We start from the raw sequence: 12,686 nt of genomic DNA, 5'->3' as shown, positions 1-12,686 counted from the left end.
CTTTATTTTGGTAATGGTTCTAATTAGAGAATGAACTGAAAGACAACCAAGATGTAGGAAGCTAAAGAGAGAGATTCAAAGTAGTAGCTGAAAATTATAGATAGTACTGCCAAAACCAGGATAATTTGAAAGCACAGAAGGTAAAATAAACAAATCAAAATTTTAAAGGGGGTGGGGGTAAAAGCAGAAAGAAGAGAATGCATAAAGAGTAGTAAAACCAAGTACTAAACACATACTGCATATTACATATCAGTTATGTTGTTGAGATAGCATGGAAATAAAATAGCCAGTTTCTACTATTGTGCACATATTTACACATTGATAACTTATCCTATGTAGTAATTTTCAGTATTTGCATGAGGTTTTTGTGCTATACAAATAAATGTTAATTAATGATTGAGAAAATAGATAATTTGGTAAAAATGGAAACATTATGTCTGGTGATTGTTTTGCATAGCTTGCTCTTCTATTTCTAAATAACCTATTGCCTGACTCATATGGGAACAGATTCTCATTTTGAAAAGTAACAGGTATTCATTGAAATTATGGCTCAAGGAATTTAAATATTCCTTGACTTCCTAATTTAATTTTTAGGGAAAAATGATCACAAAGCCAAATCATATATTGGTAATTTTCTAGTTGATTAATATTAGCCTGCCCACCTTTCGCAAAATTAGGGAGTGTAGCAAGCATATTTTTTCTGTTTCTTGGTAGCAAGTTTCATTTAGCAGTTAAGGAAAAGCCAATGTAGTGTCAAAAAATAAATGGATTTCATTTATATCAATATATGCATCATTGGAAATCTTAATTAATTGAACATATTTCAGATACAGAATATCTACTCCAACTCTGTTTTCAGTTCATTATCATATATTCTCTAAAATGGTTATGGTTTATGTAGTGTGGCCAGGCATAGTTTATACAAAGCATGCTATATATAAGTAATCAAGATCTGTTCAATGCTTGCCACACCTAGAGCCAAATTTCAAAATTGGAATTGGCTGATGTCAAATCAGTATTCTTTGTAAAAATAATGCGAACTTAGCCAACATGCTTGAAATTCCTACTGAGTGAGTGCCATGCTCTGATTTATGGGAAATAAAGATAAAGCCTTTCTTTAAAGACAAATACAGTGGACAACTAGAGAAACCCATCTTGGTGAAACAAGGAAGATTTTCTGAAGCTTGCGGCTGATCCCAGTACTAGAGGAGTTATAGGGTATGCAGGCAGTGTGTCACTTAATTGACAGTTTAAATAATCAGTAAACATGATACAAAACTAATTGCTTAGTCTAGATATTTTAGGAAAAATAACTCTTTTTCTTCTATTTTATTCTCCACAGTATAGTCCGAATTATTTTTAGAAAATGAAAGCTTAATCACATCACTCCACTGCTTTAAACCTTCCAGTAGTTTCCCAGCAACCTTAGGAATAACATCAAGGCTCAATGATAAGCTATAGAAACCTTCATGGTCTGGCTTCTGTTTATATCTCCAACTTTAAAATCTCATATGACTCTCACTTCACTCCCTGTGAAGCAGAACTTTCTTTAGTTTGTCAAACATACCATGTTATTTTCTACTTTGAGCTACTCTCATAAGCTATCTCATTTTTCTTGAAACCTGGTCATTCTAATTTATTTTCCAAGTTTTAGCTTAAATTGTTACATCCACAAAGTTTGGGTTTTCCTGTTATAACTCACCACAATACTGAACTTCCCTTGCTTTTGTCATCAGCAGCCCTAGACTTGTACATTTTAAGTTCTATGAGGTAAGGAATGGATTGGTCTTGTTTGTATTGCATTCCCAGGGCCTAAAATAGCTTGTGACCCATAGATTATATTAATATAATATTTGCTAATAAAATAGTGAATATTTACAATTTTATTAGCCAGAGCATTCACCTCAATTACTAAAAGACATAAAATTATACTTCATTATAATCAAATATTTACATATTTCAGAATTAAAGCTAACTACTTCTTTTTGCACATTTATAAAAAGACCAGTGTTTTTTATTTTATCCCTGTTAAAGTGAACAACATTCCTATTAACCCACAATAATACATTGCTTTTATTATATTAGCACTTCAAACCAGATGTAAGTGCCTTGCCTATAGTCTCTATATGTTCATAAAGTCAAAGGAAATTATAATTAAACACAGGAAATATAGAGTTAATGAATTTCATATTAATATTAATATAATAAAATAGATGCAATTTTGCTGACTTTACTATCTGTGACAAGAGAGTGCAGTAGTCATCAAAGGACCATACTTTTCTCCCTTGTGTGACACATTTTTCATCACTTTTCTCTATTCACACTGTACTTAAAACTTTCATTTTATGCTTTTAAATTAACTAGAGGCCCAGCGTATGAAATTGTGTGCGGGTAGGTTCCCTAGCCCTAGCCTACGATCAGGGCCATCTTCCGCCCGTTGGCCAGTCCCCAGTCCCGTCCTGCCGCCCACACCCACCCCGATTCCCTTTTCTCCATCTGGCGATCTATCAGAGCCTGTGGGCTGGGGGGCGGGACCTGGAGGTAGTCAATGCACCTCATAGTGACTGGTCGATCAGTCGTTCTGGTCGTTATGCCATTATAGTCGCTGGCCTTTAATTATATAGGATGATTCCTGATTTATTATTAATAACTGGAGCAAATAAAATACTTACCATTTTCAACACTATCACTATGAACACAGAGAAAACCTGGACACTGAAATTGCATATAGTATTTGGTACTTCTGTGTGAATGTGGACTCAAAATATATGTATTAATTGATGGTATATTAAATTTTAGATCACTGTGACTAGTTTATTATAAATAAAACCTGCACAATTAATTATATGTGAAAACACTTGAAATATCTGTGAAAGATATTTTTAATTTTCTCTGTGGTACTTAATCCAACTAATTTTATGACTTATTGTACTACGGTTAAAGCAGCACTATTTCAATTTAAATTACCTTCTTAAGATATATCTACATTTTGCTTTCTACTTGTTCTTATAAAAAACATTTTTGATTTCCACCATTTAGAGTCTGTTGAAATTGAAATAAAAATAAGTAAAACAGGAATTAAAATACTAATGAAAATATGGTTTGGGTCTTTTCTAAACTCTGCATTAATACCACACCACAATTTCTTGTATTAGTGCCTGATAGTCCTCAGACAAAAATTCAGCTTTTATTGACTGGATTTTAGTTCACTTTACCCCCTACTATGAGTGAGACCCTATGCAGGTCACATGAACTACTGAAGTTCAATTTTCATTTTTGTAAAATAGCATCATAGCAAAACCTTTAAACTCTCAAAGCTGCAAGTTTTGAGGATACTTGCCTCATAGGTAGTTGTGTATAAAACTAGCACAGATACTAACTTGTGTTCAACAAATACTAATTATTATTATTTTATCATTATTTACCCAAATACCTTTTAACTCTTGTTGTGAGCATGACTTTGTACTGGGTAGTAGGGGTATAACAATGATCAGTGCAGGCTTTGCCACCCAATAGTCTATATAATTTTTTTAAAAAAGAGTAATTACAAGTTATTATGAGAAACTGCCATAGCAATATTTCTGAAATATTGTTGAAGTAAAGTAGAAGGACTGACTACATCTAAATGTAAAATGAAGGATGGCTGCATAGAGAATATTTAAACTAATTCTTGAATGGTGAATAAAAATGTCAAACTAGGAGGTTGTGTTTGTATCACTAAGATGCATAAAGAATGCTTTGAGTAGATACTAGTGCTAAATAGAAATATAATAAGGCCATATCAAAATAAATGCAATGTTCAAATATCCTTAAAGTAAGATTTGTATTCATATAAATAAACCTAAAACAATTATATTATTAGTTTAAAAACTATCCAAATATTTAATATTGGACAACATAGTATCTAGTGATATTTAAAATTTTATCAGAATAGTTGGTTGCCTTAACTATAAGATCTCTTTTGAAATTATTTATTAACATTTCATAAAATATATTTTCCAATATTCCCTAAATCCGTTAATTTAATATTATAGCCCAAAGACATTTCAGCTCAAAGCTGTCTTAAAATAGCAGATCCTATGTAATTTTATGATTTAAAAATTGTAAATTCTAAGACTTATGTATCTTAGAATTAGATGCAATCTTTCAGATCATCTAACATAACACCATTACTTTATAAAGGAAATTGTGGTCTGGCAGAGCTTAGAAAAATCAGTCTTCATATTGCTGGACTAGTGTTCATTTATCCTTTCATTTATTCAGTATTCACAGGGTCCAAATTATGCAAAGCCTTGTATTAGGTTAAAGTAATATAGATAATAAGCGAAACTGGGTTTTCTTCCGTGAGAAGTTAATAGTCATACCATCTCAAAAATAGTCATTAAAGTGTGTGTCACTCCACATAATTTATTTTAACATTGTTTTTCTTATGTATTGTACTAGAATTACGTTTCTTTTTAATATGTGTGGGTAAGTTCTGTCAGCTGTTAATGAGCAGTCTGGGTAGTTTCTGTTTTCAAGTACAAAACGTGGACCTATTCTTCTGGAAAATTAGACTCTTCTCACATTGAGTTTGGTTTGATTATATTAAGTTCCTAAATTATTATTTATGGTGAAAATTTAATTTAGATGGCTGTAACCTCGGTGGAGTCTAATATGTGTTATGAGCATTTATAGCCCATTGCTGATGTTTGTTTTGACATAGGGCAGTCAGTTCTTCCATACTGGGTTTAATTGGTAGTGATTACATTAATAAGGTTAAGCATGGTTTTAGCTTAATTCATGGTGTAATTCAAAATTATGAATAACTGAAATTTTATATGATGTAGAACACCCACCACCACCACCAATAAGGGCAAATTAAAAGGTAGTTGATTTTTTAAAAATATATTTTTATTGATTTCAGAGAGGAAGGGAGAGGGAGAGAGATAGAAACATCAATGATGAGAATGAATCATTGATTGGTTGCCTCCTGTACGTCCCCTAATGGGGATTGAGCCCGCAACCCGGGAATGTGCCCTTGACCGGAATTGAACTTAGGGCCCTTCAGTCCGCAGGCCAAATGCTCTATCCACTGAGCCAAACCGGCTAGGGCAAAAGGTAGTTGATTTTAATAAATGATTTTAATAATCATTTTTAAGTAGAACTTTTTATTATTTTCAACTTCTGGTAAGAATGGCTAATTTAGCATAAAACCAGTCATTTTAGGTTAGTGATTTTAAACCAAACAAAAGCAGGAGTTGTTTTTTTAATTTTTGTCATAAGTATTTTTTTTTTTTTTGAGTAAGGTCGTCTGAGCATTTACCTTACTCAGCAAAAAAGGGAACACAGCAGACTATTAGACACATGTCTACACTAAATTTTCAGTTTATTTCAGAAGTGACATTCTATAATAGACAAAACCTTGTTCAAAGTATTAGACTGTAATATGAAAAAAATCCTATTATGTGGAAGTAACAGTTTTTGGGTCCCTACTATGTGCCTTTCACAAATAGGCTATTTGGCTACATGTACATTTTTTTAAAAAAATATTTTACTGTTTGCAAGCAACTAATACTGTGTTCAAAAATTCTGTTAATACTTCTATAGAGCATTAATTTGTAAATCCAGAGCATCTTCATTTTTTTAAGCCATCATAAGAAATACCACAATGTGGAAGTTAATTTATGGATGGTTACTTAATGGATAATGATACATGTCTATTATGTGTCAGGGTTTTATTGAACATAATATCTTTGTGCTAAGTGTGTGATGAGTTCAAAAGTATAAGAGATAGTCTCTATTTCAAAGGAAGAAGTTGTAAAACTAAGACTACAGAGAAACTTTATTGGTCAATTCTAAGAGAAAAATTGATCCAGAATGAGTATGATATGTGGGTAGGGATGAGTTATAACTGTCTTCAAATGTGACAGGTTGTTCTAGGTAAGAGAAGTCAACCTGTTCATAGTTGTAGAACTTAGTGTATGGAACCACTAAAGAAACAACTAGCTTACTACTATAAATTAGACTCTTCTCACATTGAGTTTGGTTCGATTATATTAAATTCCTAAATCAGTAATCAGATATCTAAGCATAGCTTGATGGAAAACTTGGGTATTTAGAAAGCATTTACGCATCAAAGGGTATTGTAGCAAGATGATTGTTACTGTACCTACTAAACCTGTTAATGAATTTATTCAGAGATATTATATATTAATATATTTGCCATCATCTATAGTCTCTTACTTAATTTTGAGTTGACAGGGACTTATCTAATTGTATAGCCAGTGTTAAATAAGCAAAGAAGTGGCCAGTGCCACCATCAAGAAAGTTAGAGATTGGCACTCTTCTAATCCCAGTAAATAGGAATTCAGCCACATATATATTTCCCCCAGGGTCCAGTGCCTACAGAGATACCTTAAATTCCCAAAACTCTCCATTTGAGGATCTAACTCTAGCTTGCCTTTCAGTTAGTGTCCAAGACAAGAGTTATTTTCTTTAAGACCTACCTATCGTCTTTCCTTCTTCCTTCCCTTCCCTACCTCACTCCCTCCCTCCTCCCCTCCTACCTTCCCTCTCTCCCTCCCTCCCTCCCATATTCCCTTCCTCCCTCCCTTCCTTTCTCCTTTCCTTCTTTCCTTTACTCCTTTCATTTTTCTTTCTGTTCTTATTTTTCCTTTCCTTTCTTTCATTGTTTCTTTCCTTCTTCATCCCTCCTTTTCTTTCCTTCCCTTTCTTATTTATTTCTTCAACAAACATTTTTTGTGTACTTACATGCCAGATTTTCTTCCAATTCTTGACTATCAAACATTGAACAAAATTAAGTAGGCCTTGCTTAGTTGAGTTTATGTTAATGTGGGGAGAAAAAGACTATAAGTGAATGAACAGATATCTACCTGATGGTAGCAAGAGCTGTGCAGAAAATTAAAACAGGTTATGGCCCTAGCTGGTTTGGCTCAGTGGATAGAACATTGTCCTGCTGACTGAAGGGTCCCAGGTTCGATTCCGGTCGACACATGCCTGGGTTGCAGGCTTGATACCCAGTAGGGGGTGTGCAGGAGGCAGTCGATCAATGATTCTCTCTCATCATCGATGTTTTTATCTCTCTCCCCCTCTCCCTTCCTCTATGAAATCAATAAAAACATATTTTTTAAAAAAAATTAAGCAAGTTATGTAGTATATGGGTGACCACCTTAGTTTGGATGGTAATTTGGATGGTCAGGAAAGGCCTCTTTGAGGAGTTAAAATTTAAACTGAGGCCTAAATAACAGTAAGTAGGCAGCCATGCTAGGATTAGGGGAGAAAGCATATCAGAGAAAACAAGTAGTAAAAACTTGAGTTTTGCTTGAGAAAAAGAAAGCAGAGTATGCCTGGCGCTCGCTCATTGGAAGTGGAGAGTGGTGGAGGTGAGCTGGGAAACTAGCAGAATCAGACCATACAGGGTGGCTCTGTGGCCTCGGTAAAGAGCTTCATTTTGATCTGAATGAGATATGAAGCCATTGATAGGCCTTAGTAGGAAAGTGATATTATTAATGTAACTCTTTTAAAGCAATCATTTTAGCAGAACTGTAAATAATAAATGACAAGTAATTAAAGGCAGGCAGACAAATTGGTAAGGCACACAGACATGGAATGAAGAGTTGATAGGGACTTAGAATCTGAGTCAGACTATGCTGCTTTCAAACTCATTGTGAACACAAATCAGTGGCTGTCTTACCCAAAGGCGGACTGTGACTTGATGGAACTGGGGTGCAATCTGAAGTTCTGCATTTCAAACAAGATTACAGGTTATGCTGATACACTGCATAACATGAACATAAATGAGGATGATGAACAAGCAGAGAGAGCGATGCATATCAAATAGTTCTTGCTCCCCCTCCTGGCTCCAGGAGAACATGGTTTCCATTAGAATAATCACAATATTGATAAACTATCTCAGATAATATACTACGGCTAGACTTAGAATTCTACAGGAATGAATTGAATGGTAGCAAACTGATGAATGGAAGGGATATTTTAGGGCAGGATTGTCCTGACTAACTTTAATAAACAGTAAATTCGGTCTATCCTTAAGATAGAACAGATTGAGTTAGTTATGATTTTACTGAAAAGATAAATGAATATGTGAATAAATGATGATGACATTCCCAAGTCAAGTTTTAACTAATTTGTTACTTTTAATTTTTACCCTAAATTCTATACCTTAAAATTATTTTTAAACTTTTAAACTTTTAAAACATTTAAAATATATATATTTTTTTTATTGATTTCAGGGAGGAAGGGAGAGGGAGAGAGAGATAGAAACATGAATGATGAGAGAGAATCATTGATTAACTGCCTCCTGAAACCCACAACCTGCGCATATGCCCCTACTGGGAATCTAACTGTGACCTCCTTGTTCACAGGTTGATGCTTAACCATTGAGCTATGCCAGCTGGGCAAAACATTTTATCTTTGAATAATTATGCATTATCTTCTATTTTATACAAATGGTGAAATTGCATTTGATTGCTGATTGAATTCCCTGGTCCTTCTTTATGAGACTAATGTGTTGATTTTCATGCATGTTCAGCATAAGTAATAATTAATGGAGAAGTTATCATTTTTAAAATAATTATCTGGTTCCATATGTTTCTTGTAAGATACTTACTATAATTTATTAAATTAATCATTAATTTTTGAGTAGGGACTTTCATACTGGTAAAGTAAATACATATTTACTACTTAGGTATATTAACTCTTGCATGCTTTATCACTCTTATAATTTTTTATAGTTCTAATAAATTTTTTAAATTATATTATTTTGTGGGAAATTGTGGTCACTGCTAATATTTGTAGCAATTTAAAAATATATGTCCTGAAATATACCAATTTATTATTTAAATACATAATTATTTATTGAATATCATGATTATTTTATATTCTACTACTACCTTTCATCACATTTGTGAAGTTGTCAGAACTATGTCCTTCATAAGAGTAAATATATTTATTGTTTCTAATTATTTTACATTTTGTAGAATAAGTTGCTGTTAGGAGAAATGAAAAAGAAGTGTTAGAATTTACTTCAGAAGATATTTGTGCATTTTTTATAGGTATTATATAAAAATACTCTGAATGCCTGAGAACCTTCATGACAATAGTAAGCAGTGACAGTTTATTTTTTTCACCAGTGACAAATCTGCAAGTAATGATTTGAACATTTTTATCTAATGCTACCTCGCAAGCCATGCTTTTAATTTATTCTTATATAGATACTAGAGGCCCAATGCACAAAATTTGTGCACTCGCGGGAGTCCCTTAGCCTGGCCTGTGCCCTCTGGCAGTCCGGGAGCCCTTGAGAGATGTCCACCTGCCAGCTTAGGGGGAGCGGGCCTAAGCCATCAGTCGGACATACTTAGTGCTGCTGAAGAGGTGGGAGATGCTCCCACCACTGCCCCTGCGCTTGCAGCTGTCAGCCCGGCTTGTGTCTGAGTGGAGATCCCCCTGTGGGAGCTCACTGACCACCAGGGGGCAGCTCTTGCTTTGAACATGTGCCCTCTGGTGGTCAGTGTGCATCATAGCAACTGGTCGTTCCACCGTGAGCGTCAATTTGCATATTACCCTCTTATAATATAGGATTAAAAACTTCTGATGGACAATGCTTTTGTTTTTCCTTTGAGTAGATCTTAGGGAGCATATATCTTTTAACATTAACTGGAACCATCAACTTATAACAATGACCTTGTTTCATAAATGATTTTTTTTTTCAGATTTTCAACCCCAATGTTTGATAGTAATAATTAATCAGAAATCTTAGTAGTTTGTTCATGGTTTTAACATACTGCCTCTCAGTTTTTAGAGAATGGGTAAGAAAAAAAAGGAAGATAATAACATGTACAGCAGTAAATTAAAAGGGAAGGTGTACCTTCAAAGATTGGAAATGAAACTGGTTTTGTGTATAATTGACTTCTGCAAATGGTTACCAGACTTATTTACCTTTGAATAATATGGTCACTGTGAATGTGATGCTTGTGACTTTTAAACTTTTTCCCTTTTAAAAATATTTTGAAAGGGAGAGACATTCTATTTGTGCTCAGAGCTGGTGCCAGAGCTAACTCCTCTGCCTTTTGGAGTATGAAGAAATGGTCCTATATCAGAGACATTTTTATCTTGTTCAGAATTATTTCAGGGCATTTTCACCCACTTTTGCAACAAGCTGCTTCCCTTGCATGTAGTGTTCTAGAGCATATGGCTGCCCTGCTGTGCACAGTGTGAAATCACAATTAAGCTTTAAAATTTTAGGAATAGCAGAGGCTTCATATGTGGCAGAAGAGCATGGTGTTAGATTTGGGGTGCATTGCATAGAATATTTTTCTCTTCATAATTACACCATATTCTAAGTTATGGGCTGTAATTTTTAGTGTTGATGCTTGATTTTTCTTTGTTTAAAATAGTCTTCAAATGACATTTCTTTGGAATACCAAATGAGATTAACATGACAGAAATTCCTAGATTGTATTCATCCAGAGCTCATAGAGGTTCAAACATTTTTCTTTTATTTGGCTTACATAAAGGACACATAGTTCATCAACTCTCCTGAACTTTCACATTAGAAAGGAATGCAGGCAATGATGATTTTCTTAAAAGACTATATGATGATTTGAATTTCAGGTAATAGTTGACTTTTGCTACACCTTTTTATTTAATTTTTTCACACTTTTTAATATAAGTAGTAAAAGGCTCCAAGCCATGCATAAAACTTGGCATTATCTGTACATAATCAATGACATAATCAATATTTTTATTCAATATTATATTTAATTAGTAAAGTTGGTTCTGTTCTATATTAAGTAAACATGCTGAAGGTCAGATATTGTTGACTACTTAACTTTTGACATTAGTTTGCCTTGAAGAAATGAGGACAGGGTACACTAATCCCATCTATTTGTGGTTTTCTAGGATATGCACTTGGGAGTTTGATTGAATATGTACAGTGTCGGTATACACAGTCAGGTGGTGGTACAAATGCTAGGATTCAAATTTCAGTCAATGAATGAACATGTTTTGCTAAAATATATATCTAAGACCTTGAATTCTACTTAGCCCTTCTCTATTTTTATATCTGTAGAAAGGAGAGAAATTATCCCATTCTGAGTAGACAGTTGGCATAGAGTACCTATACTTAAAAAGACATTCAATAAATGATACTGCCCCCTTGTGGCAATTTTACAATAAAAGTATGTTCTCATATAAAAATCTCATAAGGTAAAATATATTTAAACAAAGAAAATAGCACATAATTTTAAATATCTTTGGTATCTGATTTTCTTAGAAATAAAGGAGTTTAATGTAATTTTTAAAGAAAATTATGGAAACAACTAATATATACAGTTCTAGCTCCTACTATTTATATTCAGCTCATGTACAAGTTATACTAATGTGTTGCATTCAGTTCATCTTGAGTTTCTATTAGCCCCATATTTTTTCTTGCCATTTTTACCCTTAGTTCAGTTACTCTAAACTTCAGTATATCCAACTCACTTGACTTTCCTTTTACTTTTGTCTTGTGAATTATCTATGCTTCTTGGGGGGGATGGTTTCTAGAAAAGAGCAAATATGTGTGATATAGATCTTCAAAACATTTCCTAGCAAACAAACCACCATGTTAGGATGTTGAGTACTAGCCACCTATAATCTTACTTGAAAATAATCTTTTGAAGATTTTAAGAATGGTTATAGGTAAATTAAGAGATGTGGTTTAATATAGTTCCTAAAAATTCAAGTCTCTAATGATTTCCATGTAACAGTGGTACTAGTATATCCATCAGAGTCCCTTTGGAAACAGTGGGACAAGAGCTACCTCAAGGAGGGTTTACTTACAAGAGGATTATTTCTAAATGAATGGCTGTAAAGGAATCACAAGGGATCATGCTATAACCTAGAGTCGTAGCAGCCAGGCTGTTATCATTCCCAACCCACTGGGATGGAGGGAGAGTGATGCATATATAGCTATCTGGCTTGAGAGGACTCATTACCTTCAGTGAAGGGTCCTAGTCAGTACCTGTCAGTGTAATGATGAGGGACACAGTGAAATAATCTTACATTCTCCCCACTCTCCATCCTCCTGCTAAAATTCCCCAAGGGATAAGGGAGTCTGTTGATAGAGTCTAGTGCTTCACAAACTTAAGTGTTAATAAGAATCACCAGGGGATCTTGTTAAGCCATAAAGTCTAAGTCAGTAGGCCTAGGGGGTGGGGGGCTTGATTGTCACTGTTTCTAATAAGCCCCCAGGTGATGCCAGTGCTGCCAGTGCAGTGTCACTGTTTGCATAGCAGGATACAGTCTATTCATACCAATCTGCTGTACCAAGAACAACGAAGAGAATAGGTCTAGAAAGGAATATGGGCAATATAGAACATAGATGGGTTAAGACACATGCCTTGCTGTCTTCAGTAGCCATGAATTTAGCAGTATATCCCTGCATGAAATACAGCTATGGGAGCCATCTACACTTGTTTTAAATAGAATCCAGGTAATGATACAAGACTTCTAGTGAAGAACTTGAAACAGTGGAACTGTTTACCTATAACCATTCTTATAATCTTCAAAAGATTATTTTCAAGTAAGATTATAGGTGGCTAGTACTCATGATCCTAACATGGTGGTTTGTTTCCTAGAAAGCATTTGTTGTGCTAGAAAGCTTTCTAGTGTACATATGCAGTCTC

At 34.1% G+C, this 12,686-nt stretch overlaps 1 protein-coding gene across 2 annotated transcripts in view; it reads left to right on the top strand.

Moving 5' to 3' along the window:
- The window catches only part of CSMD3 (CUB and Sushi multiple domains 3), an 879,736-nt gene that overhangs the window by 327,601 nt on the left and 539,449 nt on the right, over window positions 1-12,686 (top strand). The window lies entirely within an intron of this gene.

This window comes from Myotis nattereri (assembly GCF_964212035.1).
Source record: "Myotis nattereri genome assembly, chromosome: 17".
In the NCBI taxonomy this organism is placed as follows: domain Eukaryota; kingdom Metazoa; phylum Chordata; class Mammalia; order Chiroptera; family Vespertilionidae; genus Myotis; species Myotis nattereri.
Note: the sequence above shows the minus strand (reverse complement) of the source record. Positions and strands in the feature narration are given on the sequence as shown.